Source organism: Mizuhopecten yessoensis, unplaced genomic scaffold (assembly GCF_002113885.1).
Source record: "Mizuhopecten yessoensis strain PY_sf001 unplaced genomic scaffold, ASM211388v2 scaffold7695, whole genome shotgun sequence".
Taxonomy (NCBI): domain Eukaryota; kingdom Metazoa; phylum Mollusca; class Bivalvia; order Pectinida; family Pectinidae; genus Mizuhopecten; species Mizuhopecten yessoensis.
This window is the reverse complement of record NW_018407176.1, coordinates 169,294-183,997: the sequence shown is the minus strand read 5'-3', so window position 1 is coordinate 183,997 and position 14,704 is coordinate 169,294. Positions and strand designations below refer to the sequence as shown.

General features: G+C 32.3%; 1 pseudogene; it reads left to right on the top strand.

Annotated features, from left to right (window-relative positions):
- LOC110454145 overlaps positions 1 to 13,365 on the top strand; it is a 22,138-nt pseudogene extending 8,773 nt beyond the window's left edge.
- Positions 13,366 to 14,704: the final 1,339 nt, after the last annotated feature.

Here is a 14,704-nt window from a genome sequence, read left to right as displayed (position 1 = left end):
TCTGACATATTACTGTGGATATTGTACTTTGGTAATGTACTAAGGACCTCTGACATCAATCGCAACTTCTCGGCCAATTCCGGGAGTCCGATAAACGGGAGCTGTGTAAAACTAGCTCGGAAATTTTCGTATTTTTCAACAGGAAGTATAACTAACACCAATATAAAATATTATCGATAAGTTTAGTTGATATATTTAAATATTAATTATTATATTTACGCATAAATTTTAAAAGATTGGTGTTGGGAAGCTCACATTATTATAAACCAAAATGGCTGGAATAATCCCGAGTTATAAACTTTTCCGAAAGAAACTCGAGTGTCCCGAAGAGCCATTGCACGGGACCTTAAAAAAATGCCTGTGAAGTTGCTTCATGTTTGATTATTCAAATGACAATTTAGTTTTGTTGGCCTAAAAGATAAAGGTTCAGAAATAGTTCTTATTGTTGAGAATCACTGTCATTTATTAATCTGTTGCACGTCATTTTCAACCAGAATGAGACAAATGAAAGAAGTTTGCTGAGGATTTATATAGTGACGGTCCAGTTAAGTGCAGCTGTAATGATGCCAAACTCGGTAAGAGCGCATAATTATTGTCATCATAATCAGTCGCCACATGCTCAAATATAAAGTGAGATTGTAAAATTCATCTGGATTTATGTTATTTTTAGTACACAGCCTCGTTGAAGAATTCTAGTTTGGTTTGATTTGGGGAGGGGGTGTTATTATTTGTTTTATATTATTAATGATGAGGTCATGGTTTCTTTGACATCTGTTTACCCGAGGTATGCCGTTTTTACAGCAATTTTGAGGTAAATATATACAGATAGTTGATGTCAGAAAGCTGAGTAAGTTGATTCAACATTTATCATTCACATCACTTGTCTTGTTTGTTTTAAACAAAATGTATTGATTTCTGCTGGCACTAGATCATAAACTAGGGAACTTAGATGTAATTTCAAAAATGAAGAATGTCTTTTCCATATGAATTTTATTACACAGGGGAGCATATGGTAAACGGACTTTCCCCCTAAAGTTTGAAGCAGATTCCAAGAGAAATATTCAGTTTACTGATTTGTGCTTAAAATTTGGGCTCAAGACTCAAAAACTTGTGGATAAGTATTGTAGAACTCTTTTTAATAATAAAATCTAGGATAGATATTTCGGCCCAAAAATCTTCTTTCTTTTTTTTGATACAGAACAAATTCTGTTTTAGAATCAACTGTTTTAAACAGTTTAAAAAAATAAATATAGCACTGACACTCGATCCATATTGATATGAAATATTTGAAATTTGAATATTTCTATAGTGCATAATTCCATAACCTTCGACCTATAGGGACATGTCAAATACTACCAGGTACACATTTTTATATACAATGGAAGATATTATATATGATAAATATGGGCATCACAGTATATACATATTTTGCTGCACACTTTTAAAATAAGCATGTGACATGTCCCTGTAACCCGCATCTAATTATAGGTAAGTAGGGGAATTATTATTGGAAGCCAATATCAACACATCCAACTAATACAGTACTTTAAAACAAGAGCCCCATGGGCCTAACAGGTCACCTGAGTTGTAATGCAATTGTTATTTGTTGTGATATGACAAAAACAAAAATTACATATGTATAGCAGGGAATTTTGGAAACTTAAGATATACACCTCATAAACATCAGCTATATACCTTCTATAAATCAAATATATACACCTTCTCTACTACAAATATAAACCTCCCATACATTACCTATACATCCATCATCAGCTCCAATAAGTCAGATATCAACTATACATCAGGTATACACCTCCTATTGAACAGGTATATACCTCCCATACATCAGGTATACACCTCCTATAGATCAGGTATACACCTCCTATAGATCAGGTATACACCTCCTATAGATCAGGTATACACCTCCCATACATCAGGTATACATATCATATACATCCTAAACATCAGGTATACACCTCCTATAGATCAGGTATACATATCCTATACATCAGGTATACATCCTATACATCAGATATACATACATATCCTATAGATCAGGTATACACCTCCTATTGAACAGGTATACACCTCCCATACATCAGGTATTTACCTCCTATAGATCAGGTATACATATCCTATACATCAGGTATACATCCTATACATCAGATATACATACATATCCTATAGATCAGGTATACACCTCCTATNGTATACACCTCCTATAGATCCTATACATCAGGTATACACCTCCCATACATCAGGTATACATATCCTATAGACAGATACATATCCTATAGATCAAGTATACACACCTATAGATCAGGTATACACCTCCTATAGATCAGGTATACACCTCCTATAGATCAGGTTTACACCTCCTATACATCCTATACATCAGGTATACACCTCCCATACATCAGGTATACATATCCTATAGATCAGATACATATCCTATAAATCAAGTATACACACCTATAGATCAGGTATACACACCTCCCATATGATCCATCAGGTATACACCTTCTATACATCAGATTAATATTACACCTATACATCAAGTATACATGCACATATACATGAGGTTTATGTCAGGTCCATATTCTCTGTAGGTAAGGTCACTACCTCATCTTTATAATAGTTGTCCGATTGGTTCATATTGATTGCATGCACAGGAAATATAATATATTTGCTTGTGCTGGAGTTTCCAAATTATGTTCCCATATTGTGGCCTCTCTAGAACAAGAAGCACAGGTGCAATTATTAAGTTAAGTTAATTATTAATAACTCACCCGGATTTTTATTTTTCATTAAAAGTTGTTGATTACCTCTAACCGTACAAGAAATATCAGCTGGGGGATCTCAACAATTTCCATGTTTTATTAGACCTGAGATATGCTACAGTTTTGGCAGTCATTCAGGAAGAGTAGGTTTTCGAAGATGAAATCTCTTATTTTTCTCTTTACCGGAAAACATACCATGTATGTATTTTGTATCATGTACATCGTATCTTCTGGAAAATGAGTAGACACTATATATAACAGAGATGATAAATATGTTACCTTATGTAATGAGGCTGTATTATAGAGTATACCCTTACACAATAAATAATGAAGCTTTATGAGGTAAATCCATCAACAACATTCAGCAAGTAGATGATATACATGTATATTTGAAAACTGTCTCAGGATATATTTCATATACATAACTAATTATAGAAACAGTATACAAAATATGTAAAGATAGTATTATTTGTATAAAGTATACATTATATATATATATATAAAACAAGGCAAAGTATTATGTGTAAGGCAATCCAAAGTCTCCCAAAGGTAATGATTTCTATATTTAACAAACAGTCCCTATTATGTCAGAATGTATCTACTGTTAGGAAAGTATCCTGATACATACTTCTTGCACTCCTCCATCCCAAGAATTAGATGTCCTTGTACACCAATTCTGGTTACTCCAGGTGAAATAGTATAGAAGTACAGAGTGCAAACCTATAATCCCCCGGGAACCAGTGGGGGACTAAAAAGTGTATATAGAATATTAGGAAGTGGTAAACTTTTTATATACTCTGTACAACCATATAACACTCTCCCTATACTCTGTTTATCACTCAATTATACTCTGAATACAACTCTCTGTATAATATTTATACCACTCTCTATGCTCTGTATACCACTCTTAATATACTATGTAGGCCAATTTTTTATACCCTGTATACCGCTCTTTATATACTATGTTACAAGACCAATCCTTATATACCCTGTATATCTCTCTTTATAAGCTGTATACCACTCCTTATATACTGTGTATACAACTCCTTACATACTCTGTATACCACTCTTCTAATATACTGTATACCCCTCTATGTATACACTATGCATACAACTCCTTATATACTGTGTAAACCACTCTATATGCTGTGTTTACCACTTCTTACAGATACTGTATACCACTCTTTGTGTACTATATAGACAAATTCTAATATACCCTGTATACCACTCTATGTATACCATGCATATCACTCTTTATATACTCTGTATACCACCCTGTGTATTCTGTAAACCACTTTTTATGTACCCTGTATGCCACTCTCTATATACTATTATTTATATACTTTGTATACCACTCTCTGTATACTATGCATATCACTCATTATATACTCTGTAAACCACTTCTTATATACTATCATTATATAACCTTCTCAATATTTCTTTGTAAAGACATCTTTGTTATATTTTATGATAAACAACAGGCACTGAGTTAGGACCAGTCTCCTGGCAAAATCTTAACAAAAGTGTATCCAAATTTTGATGCTCAGCAATATATATACTACTACAGCCAGGTATTACACATGTAATTACTACTACAGACAGGTATTACACATGTATATATTATCACAGATAGGTATTACACATGATATATTCTATAAGTTTTCACAGACAGGTATTACACATATATACCTATCATATACAGGTATTACACATGTAATTACTACTACAGACATGTATTACATGTGTATTTACAATCACAGACATGTATTACACATGTATTTACTATCACAGGCGGCTGATATAACACATGCAATTACTTACTACAGAGAGGTTCCTATATATATATTGCTATTGATGTTTTTTTGGGGAGGGGGTTAAATGGAAAATAGTTTTATTTATTTATTTATTTTCTCATTATATCAATATCTGTGTTACCATGATATCTTATATTTGAATGGTAATAAAGTGCATGTTGTAACCATGTATTTGGCTTGTGTGAAACGCCTTTTAGGTCACAAAATACAATTGTATCTCTACAAAATATATCTAGTGGTCAATATCTCGAAGACTTTAAAGAACATGCACCTGATGATGAAATATCACTAATCTGTATATATGTATTAAATAATGAAATATTACTTCTTGTCTGTGATAGTACAAGTAAATACAAGTTTATAACCAGTTTGAAACAATGAATTTATGTTCCTTACATGACAATTGCAATGTATTGATAGAACATAGAATTACAAATACATAAGTATGTTCCCTTAATGTCTGTGATAGTTAAAACAATTTTATCTGAAGCAATATAATTCAAGATCCATAGCCTGTCTGTGATAATAAATAAAGGTGTATGACCAGTCTGAAACAGTAAATAAAAAAATAGGTTCCCATGTCTGTGATGAGCAGCCTGAAACAATTAATAAATGTTTCTAATATGTTTGTTATAGTTAATACAAGTTTATAACCAGTCTGAAACAATTAATAAATGTTTCTAATATGTTTGTTATAGTTAATACAAGTTTATAACCAGTCTGAAACAATCAATAAATGTTCCTAATATGTTTGTTATAGTTAATACAAGTTTATAACCAGTCTGAAACAATTAATAAATGTTCCTAATATGTTTGTTATAGTTAATACAAGTTTATAACCAGTCTGAAACAATTAATAAATGTTCCTAATATGTTTGTTATAGTTAATACAAGTTTATAACCAGTCTGAAACAATTAATAAATGTTCCTAATATGTTTGTTATACTTAATACAAGTTTATAACCAGTCTGAAACAATCAATAAATGTTCCTAATATGTTTGTTATACATGTAGTTAGTACAAGTTTATGAGCAGCCCGAAACAATTAATAAATGTTTCTAATGTTTGTTATAGTTAATACAAGTTTATAACCAGTCTGAAACAATTAATAAATGTTCCTAATATGTTTGTTATACATGTAGTTAGTACAAGTTTATGAGCAGCCCGAAACAATTAATGAATGTTTCTAATGTTTGTTATAGTTAATACAAGTTTATAAGCAGCCCGAAACAATTAATAAATGTTCCTAATATGTTTGTTATAGTTAATATAAGTTTATAACCAGTCTGAAACAATTAATAAATGTCCATAACCTGTCTGTGAATTTGTACGGTAATAATACAATTTTATCAAATTTCTTTTAAAACATTAAATCCGTGAAGAAAATCAAGAAAAAACATTTTAATAACTAAATTGTAAGTTATACATGTATTGGGATCGTTTTCCTTCAGTTATGAAATGCATATGAACATCCCTTTCTCAACCATATTTACCCCCATCTACTTTATAATGCTTAACCTTTTGAAATAATGTTAATACCGCTATAACCAGACGTATATTTGGTGGCATTAAACTCCTACTTTCACTTTCACATACTTCATTTCCGGTAAAGAAATACGAAATTGAGGCTTCCGATTTAATGCTTTACCGTGTACAGCTCCCGTTTACAACATTCCAATTCCGGCTAGGCGCGGAATCATACCTCGAATGTATGCCGTATTCGGTATCTCTTGGTGCAGCTTGTAAATCCGAGGTGTAGAGGTAATGGCGGCGTCCTTAGATGTGGCACAAAATATAGTCCAAAGAAAGTGTTTGACCTGTGCAAGCATATTAAAGAGGCTTCATAGCCTAGATAACAACAAAGCTCGTTATTTAAATGTTCATTTATTATTGTCTAAGTTTACGTCACTAGAAATAAGTGCTTCATTGTTAGATCGAATTTTCATATGTGATCAATGTATTGTGTTTCTTGGTAAATGGCAGAACTATCGTGATATTGCAGAAGAAAATGTACAGCTAACATTTTTTAACCGTACTTGAAACTTAAAACGATGTGCAAAGACCCCACCCTCTGCATTGAAGTTGACTATAGCTCAACAACTGGAAAAGTCGGTGGAAAATTAAAAACCTAAATATTGATACCCATAACAAACGGAGGCGTCAGATAGTGTTTAATGATGAATCAGCTGCATGTGTAAGCGAAGATGTACTGTTAGACTTGGAGGAACATTCGTTGCTACTCGACAAGGATGCAAATGATATATGCAAAAACATCAATGAGGACCACTCGTACCTTAAACCTCTACTTGTCAAGGAGGAGGATGAAGATGTTGAACACACGTGCACGTATGAGAGGATAACATCTATGTTTGATACCATAAGCTCAGAAGCGAACTGTGATATTTTCTTTTCATTTATTGACAAAAAAATACAATCCATGTGTGCACCAGGGCGTAGTGTGCTGTATAACAAAAATCCACTTTATTTAAGACAAAGTTTTTTTTTGAGAATATTATTCAAGAGATATCAAAGGAATGTTCTGAATTGTTAAGCACAATAACATGTGCTTTAGGCAACAAGATAAAGTTTGAGTCTAAGATTGCCACCATTTCAACAATCTATGGTATGATACTACATAGCAGAAACAACCAGGTGTCGGGGATACAGAGGCTGTATACAACAATGGCAGTGAGGTACCATGCAGATAATAAGGTATACATGTTATTCTAGTTGTTCAACAATAAACAGTTCTCTGTTTAAGATGGGAAATGCAAGACATTGATTACCATTGTCTACAATGGTTATCTTAATCATCAGAATTTCAGGATTCGTAAAAAAATGTTATATTATATTTATGCAAGAATTCAAAATTTATTTACAAAAATATAATCTATTCAGACATGTTTTAAAATTAATCTAAAATTGTCATTTACAAACCAACAGAGGTTATTTTAAAAACAATAAACAAATATTCAAATCTAGCTATTAAATTAACAACCAACAATTTATTATGAATTTATAGATACCTAAAGAAAATTAATAAGGTTGGTTAATTATGAGTAATGAAGTCTTGGAATTCTTTTGAAAGTGTTACGTTTATGTTTATTTTGTTTGATGAAATAAAAGAATAATATAATTAGTGTATCAATATTATAACTATCAGTTATACTGATATATATTGAATTTAATCATAGTAATATGAATGATTATATTAGACAACATGGGAAATTTATTTATAGCTCTCTTCCTGAATGTGTGATTATCATGATTTTGTTTCAAAGTCAGTGCCTAAATTAAAAGTTAAATCCAGTGATATGCTGTTTATTATTGATCCTCTATTCAGGTTAATTGTTCACTTTACCGGTGCGGTGGCTCAGAGGTAGAGCATGTATCCCATGATCCAGTAAGCACAGGTTTGATTCTCAGCCACATCAAACCCAAGACATCAAAATTAGGCAAAATGAGGACTGTTTGGCTCGGTGTCAGGATAATGTGATGAGTGAAGTATATATCATGGCATTGTGTCTGCGATGTGATATTTCAGTGAGACAGCACTGTAAAGTTGCCATCAGTGCAGACATCATCTTGATATGACCTAGACATGAGTTGAAGGGACGTTAAACCCCAATGAAACAAAACACCCACTATTGTTTACTTTTCATGACAGTATGTACCAGCCTGAATACAATATGTTCATTTGATGTTTATATATATACTCATTATATAAACAGAAGGGTGAACAATTTAAATCAAATCGAATCATTATACTGAAGTTAAGGACTTATCATTTTCAGATTATTATAAGAGTTTCTTTAGCAGAATGTCAATAAATAATGGAATGCTGCTTTTGGGACTATATATATATATATATATATATACATAGTGCTGATCTAGATGGACATATGATTGTTAAATACAAACAGATTATTTTGAAGTTTTTGTTCAAAGAATTCTTATGTATCAGTGTCACCGGTATATGTAATATATTTAATAAACACAAATTTGCATGTATGCGTGTGTGTGTGTGAATCAGTTAAAGTATATATATACATGTATATATCAATTCATATACAGATAATCATATCCCCAGATACTTTTTTTTTAAATTGGGTTTACATAAGTATTTGCCTACATTGTATGTAATAATATTGACTTTACTACTAGTATACAATTAAAACATCAATATTTGTGTGATGTGACTAGATCTTGATCCTCTGGCTCCATGCACAGTGCCACGTGCACACTCTATGGTAAAGGTTCAATATATACTCATTGTTCAATCAGTTCAGTACTTCACAGCCCATGGGCCTTTTGTTATTACTTGTCTACTAACCAACTTTTTTTAATGTTTAATCTGTTGTGTTCAGTTTGTTTTATTTCATTTTATTTTACAGTATGACAGAATCTCTGTTTTCCCTTGCTTATATGCTTTCAGCTTTGAGTAAGTATATGTATATATTTTATGGTTTAATGGAAATTTATAGATATTAATAAGGTGAAAAAAAATTCTAAGTGAAATGATAATAAGTGGAGATAACATTTATGGATTTTTGTTTTTATCTACATGATTATTTATACATATTGACAAGAGGTTATGTAAGTCATAAAGATAAACAATGGTTTTTATAAATGAAATCTCAATGCATCAAAATTTCATGTAACAATTGTGATTAACTGCAATACTGAACTAAAATGTAGTGGTATCAATTTAAGATTTAAACATATCATTTATTTCTCAACAGCTACTGACTCGATTGAACAAGATCCATCTTACTTAAACAGAGGATTCCAAACGAAACATCATTAAAAGCTTTGGTGAAGAAAGTGAGAGTAACCTTATTCAGGAGTTGGCACATGGTCATGATGGAAAACTAAACGGTGACAACTTGGATATCAGAGTGCAAAACAAATGATATAAGGATGACTAACCATGATAAAGATTCTCATTTCTTTGCCAGTGACTTTACTTTAGATCGTGTAAATCTGAAAGAACTCAACTCCGATATTCCTCACATTGACGATGTGCCCGTCCAAAGTTTTATTCCTAGTAACAAGGAAACAGACCTCTTTAAGGAAACTCTCAAACTACTACTGGCAAAGGAAATGATTGGATGAAGAGCATTGTTCCTAATTACATACCCCATGGTCTAATGGAAGAGATGACAAGAAAATCCTCTATATTCCTTTTACCAGTTTCCTTGAACAACGAAATTTCTTATTCGGATTGTGTGCACATCATGGATGAGTACATTCAGATAACCAACAGATGGTATACAGCTGCTGGTAGAAAAAAGTTAGCACTGGTAGACTAATCTTAACTAAATTAAATATGTTTAGAGAACAAATAAGAAATTTGAGCAACCTTATATAAAAATAAATAAACGGTGCAACATGTATTTTTGCAAAAAGAGAATAAAGAACTATCAACAGCTAAACCTGACTAATTGTTAGCAGTGCCTATAAATTTGAATCTGTAAACTTGATGTAAACTGTAACACCTGTATGCATTAAATGCATGTAAGCAATTGTAATTGACAATCAGTTGTAATTTGGAATGTTTTGAGCATTACTTATTACACCCAAGTATTCCCTTATTATTTACTGGTAAATCACATGAATTATAAATGATTATGATCGTCAACTTACCTAGATAAAGTTAAGGATTAGATCACAATGATTGTACATGAATTGTGTTTTGTAGGAGCTGAATTGAACAATCTACAAATCCCTGTTGGAGGTGATCAGCTCACAAGAGTTCGTTTGCAAGGTGCTAAGGGTTTACGAGCTGGAGCACACACTGCAGCACATAGATTTGAACGACTGTACCCAGTAGTGGTAGAAATGTTTCATGTGCTTCAGGATTTTCTGGAGGTACGTATATGTACACGCTTTGATTGAATGAGGAAAAAGTTGCTATGATATTTTATATTTCATCTATATCAGCCTTAGCAAGAACACTGAATGACATTTTTTTTATTATCCCAGAAAATAGCAAAGAGTACTGGAGATGGGGCCCTTTACAGTATTGATATGATCATAACCATAACAGTATATTATCTTCCATATTTGTTCATATATTTACAAAGAGACATACATAATACCTTATCCATATCTTAAGTTAATCATCATGTCTGTATATTACTCTTTCAAATTTACTATAAGAAGGAATACAAAAGGCCATAGGAAAACAGAAATATATATGTAATGATAGTGATAATTTATATTTATATAGATGATTTAAGTTGATTAAACAATCACTGAATGTGAAGAGAAGAAAATACATGAAAAATACCATATCCATATCCACAAATATGTTGGTGGTCCTCAACTTATGTACATGTACAACTGTGTGTAAAAGATATCTTTACCAACCCTGTACACCTTTGTTATTCACATTGGCATGTGTTACCTGACATAATTCTGCACCACTTATGTGTATCAGGGTCTGATCCTCAGCTAATGTAAAGAAGTTGTGTTTTGAAAATTTCAATTTTTAATATTACAGAAGATGTGCAAGAAATTCCTGAATTTGTCCAAAGGTAGGGATGCAGGAACTTTAGCCAGTTTGAAAGTACAGATTCAGCAATCAAATGTTAATGGGAAAGTCAAGAGTCGTTTCAAGGTAAAGACAAAATAAAACATAATGACTGAGGTTCATGGGACAAGTGATAAGCTGTCTATTAGATCAGAGATCTATCTGTAAATTTGGATAGTTCTTCAAATTTTCTACTCTTATGATAATGAACGGAACATATTTGTATCTTTGGGTATGTGAAGAGATCTTTAGGGATTTCAACTTTAGTGCTAGGGAAGTGCAGTGTACCATAATTAGGTCACTGTGACCTACTTTCTCAGAACTATAACATAGTAAAGTAAAACTTTGTTTGGCTCATATCTCCTATAGTACTTACTCTAGGATCATTATACCTTACCTAATAGAGCATGTAGGAGAGAAGTGTATCCTAAATTAGGTCACTGACCTACTATTTTAAAATCATGAAACAGATGTCCCAGTCATATGAATATGCTATTTAATTTGTGACAGAAACTTTTAAGGGTTTAAGTTTATGTACGTACAATGGGATTACTCTTGTTTACATTTTTTTATTATTAAATTTTGTCTGTTTCTTTACTGCAGGCTCATGAAGACTTGTGTTGACTTGTGGAAACAGTTACTTCATCGCATACTTACTGAAACATTTTAACATGGACAGTGTAGAAGGGAAGCCAGTACATCCTGCTATTTCCGAGAGCATCAACAACTTTATCAATGCCAAAAAGTTGGAAGTTTTCAACAAAATTATGGATGAAGTTGTAGGAGAAATATTTATACCATTTCAACTGGCGGTAACTACCATAATACATGTACATCTATTTGTTAAAAATACATTCAGTAAAATATACATTTAAGGTTAAGTATGTCAGTTTCATTTCACAAAAACAAAATTAACCTCTGTTTGCTTAATCTTAAAAAATTGTAGAATAGATACACTACTCAAGTGACTGAAATAGATTATAACTGGAGGGTCAACACCCTGTGCAAGGAATTAATACTATCATGTCTGCTCATCAACTTGTATTATTCTCATATCTAGATGGTACCTACTGAATGGCAGAACATAAAAAAGTATAGAAGTTATAAGATAAACACCTTCTGGGTGTCTCCCTTGGTTAATAAATAATGTTTATTTGTTTTTGTTTTGTCAATTTTTAACTCAGTATTGTCTTTTGTATTATTTTCTTCACATCTCTTTGTAACTTATAACCATGTTCAATTGTGAGCTTTCTTATAATAAAGAATTTGAATTTTAAGTTTTATAATTCATTTATATTTTCAGGGGCCAATAGATGATGATGCACAGATTACTGTAACAGCTCTAACACAGCCACCATCAATTTTCATAACAAAGTCACCCTTGATTGACAATGATACTGTCAATATTATTTTAGACATTAGTGGAAAGAAGATTATTGTGTCACTGAACTTGAATACCGTTTGTCATGGGTGTGTTATCAATATTCCAGGAGTGTCAGTACCAATGAAGTTTGAACTATTCAAACCATGTGTCATCAATGATGATCTGAACAATTATGTGGTGAATTTTATGCAGTGGTACTTTGTTATTCTTCAAATGAAAGACGCTTTGCTTGAGGGTGATATAGACAGAATAAATGTAATTTTGAAACAAATGATACTTTTTTTCTACAGTCACTCTTACCTGTCAAAATATCTTACTGAATGTATAGATTACATCTTAAAAACTGAACACATTCTGTCACCAAGGATGTCAATGAAAGTAAGAGCAGCTTCTATTGTCAATCCTACTGGTGGTATTGGAAAAAACAAAGCAGCTGACTTACACAAGGAAAATGAAGTTAAGTTTTTAAAAGAACTTATCCGTGGTCTAGGAGCAAACAAAATCGAGAAAGCTATTGTAAATGTCACAAAAGCAGCACCTGTAATACAAAGTGTCTGTAAAATGTTTGACATGCCAACAAAAATTAAAACTGTGAAGACCAGTCATAAGGTTCGTAGTAGATCCGATGTCACAACAAGTTTGTTATCAAAATTGCAGAAACTGGACATTTGGACATTTCACAATGGACGTAAACTGCAGCAGAAAGTGATGCACTCTCCTTTTGAATTTGACAGAACGCATTTCAAATCTATCATTCCGGAGACTGTGGAAAGGCTGTTAAGAGATCTGTCTCCTATTATTGATGATGGTACAGACAGTTCAGCTGATAATTCTGACCGTGAAAATGAGTGATGTAAACCACAGAAATTGTACTTACAAAATTAGAGTAATTTAAATGAGACTGATACTTTCACTTTTAAAACACAATGTTGAACATTTATTGTTAATGAATTTAAAATCAGTTGTCAAGTTAATGTTTGCTATTAATGCAGATGTTCTCTATGTATATACAACTTATTTGCCTGTCAATGGATTACTTTTGTTTAATGTTAGTTTACCTTAAAGACAACATGGATTTGTTCAGTCCTGTTTTGTCTTATTACAATTACAGCAACAAACAGAAGGAGCCTTGTTGAATAGGACATTTTGAAATCCAAAATATTTCACCAGTAGTTCACGTAAACAGGAACATTCATGTTTACAATAATTGATCATATCATCAGACATTCCTTTTCGAGCCTTTGATATGTCACTGTTGTTGAAGTAGAGAAGGACTTTGCTTGGCTGACCATTCCTACCAGCATGTCCAATTTCCTGCATGTAACTTTCCAGTGTTGTTGGTGGTCGACAGTGAATGATCTGTGAAATGGAGGGTGCATTCAAGTGTATAGTCTTTGTGGTATTGTCCAAAATTTCTATTTTCTGGAATTTTTTCACCTCGATATTGCAAATCTTGTAGATGGTAGGAAATGTAATAATAACAATAGCTTAAAGCCTCTAAACTTTTCATGTAAACAATTGTGACAGGGAATCCTGCTAACTGTGTCTTTAAGAGTTCTGTAATAGGCCCAATTATTTGATTTAAAAAAAAAAATTATGTATGTTCGGCAGTCTTTTTTCCACCTGAAGGTGAATGTTTGGTCTATCCGGATTTGCAGTAACCACATTAAGATGTTGATATTGCAGGATTTTACACAGGTCATTTATCTTTCTGTCTGTTGCTGTTGCAGTAAGTGCCAAGTGTGCAGCCTCAGGGAACATACATGTGATTTCACCCAATTTTTTAAAAGCTGGTCTGAAACTCTCTCCCCTGTGGATTAGTTTAATAAATTGATTTAGAATAGAAAAAGGAAATAGTTAGCATGTGATGATCAAAGGATTGTAGAGGTTTTTTAAGCTCACCTGACCCCTTCATAACTCGCCTGTCAGCATACATTTTTTAACATTTGACTTCTCATAAACTACTGGACCAATTTAATAAATTAATAAATAATTAACATCATTTTAAACATAACGTTTTCAAAAGCATACTTAAGTCAGCATATGATATTAAATTTGTGTATGATATGCACGTTTTTGGTTTCCCCTGGCCTGGAAAATTCTATATTCTGCCTAATATGTGTGTTTGTTAATTTTTCTCATCATTCTGAAATCATATGCACCTCATCTATGACAACTGCTCCAACCCTAT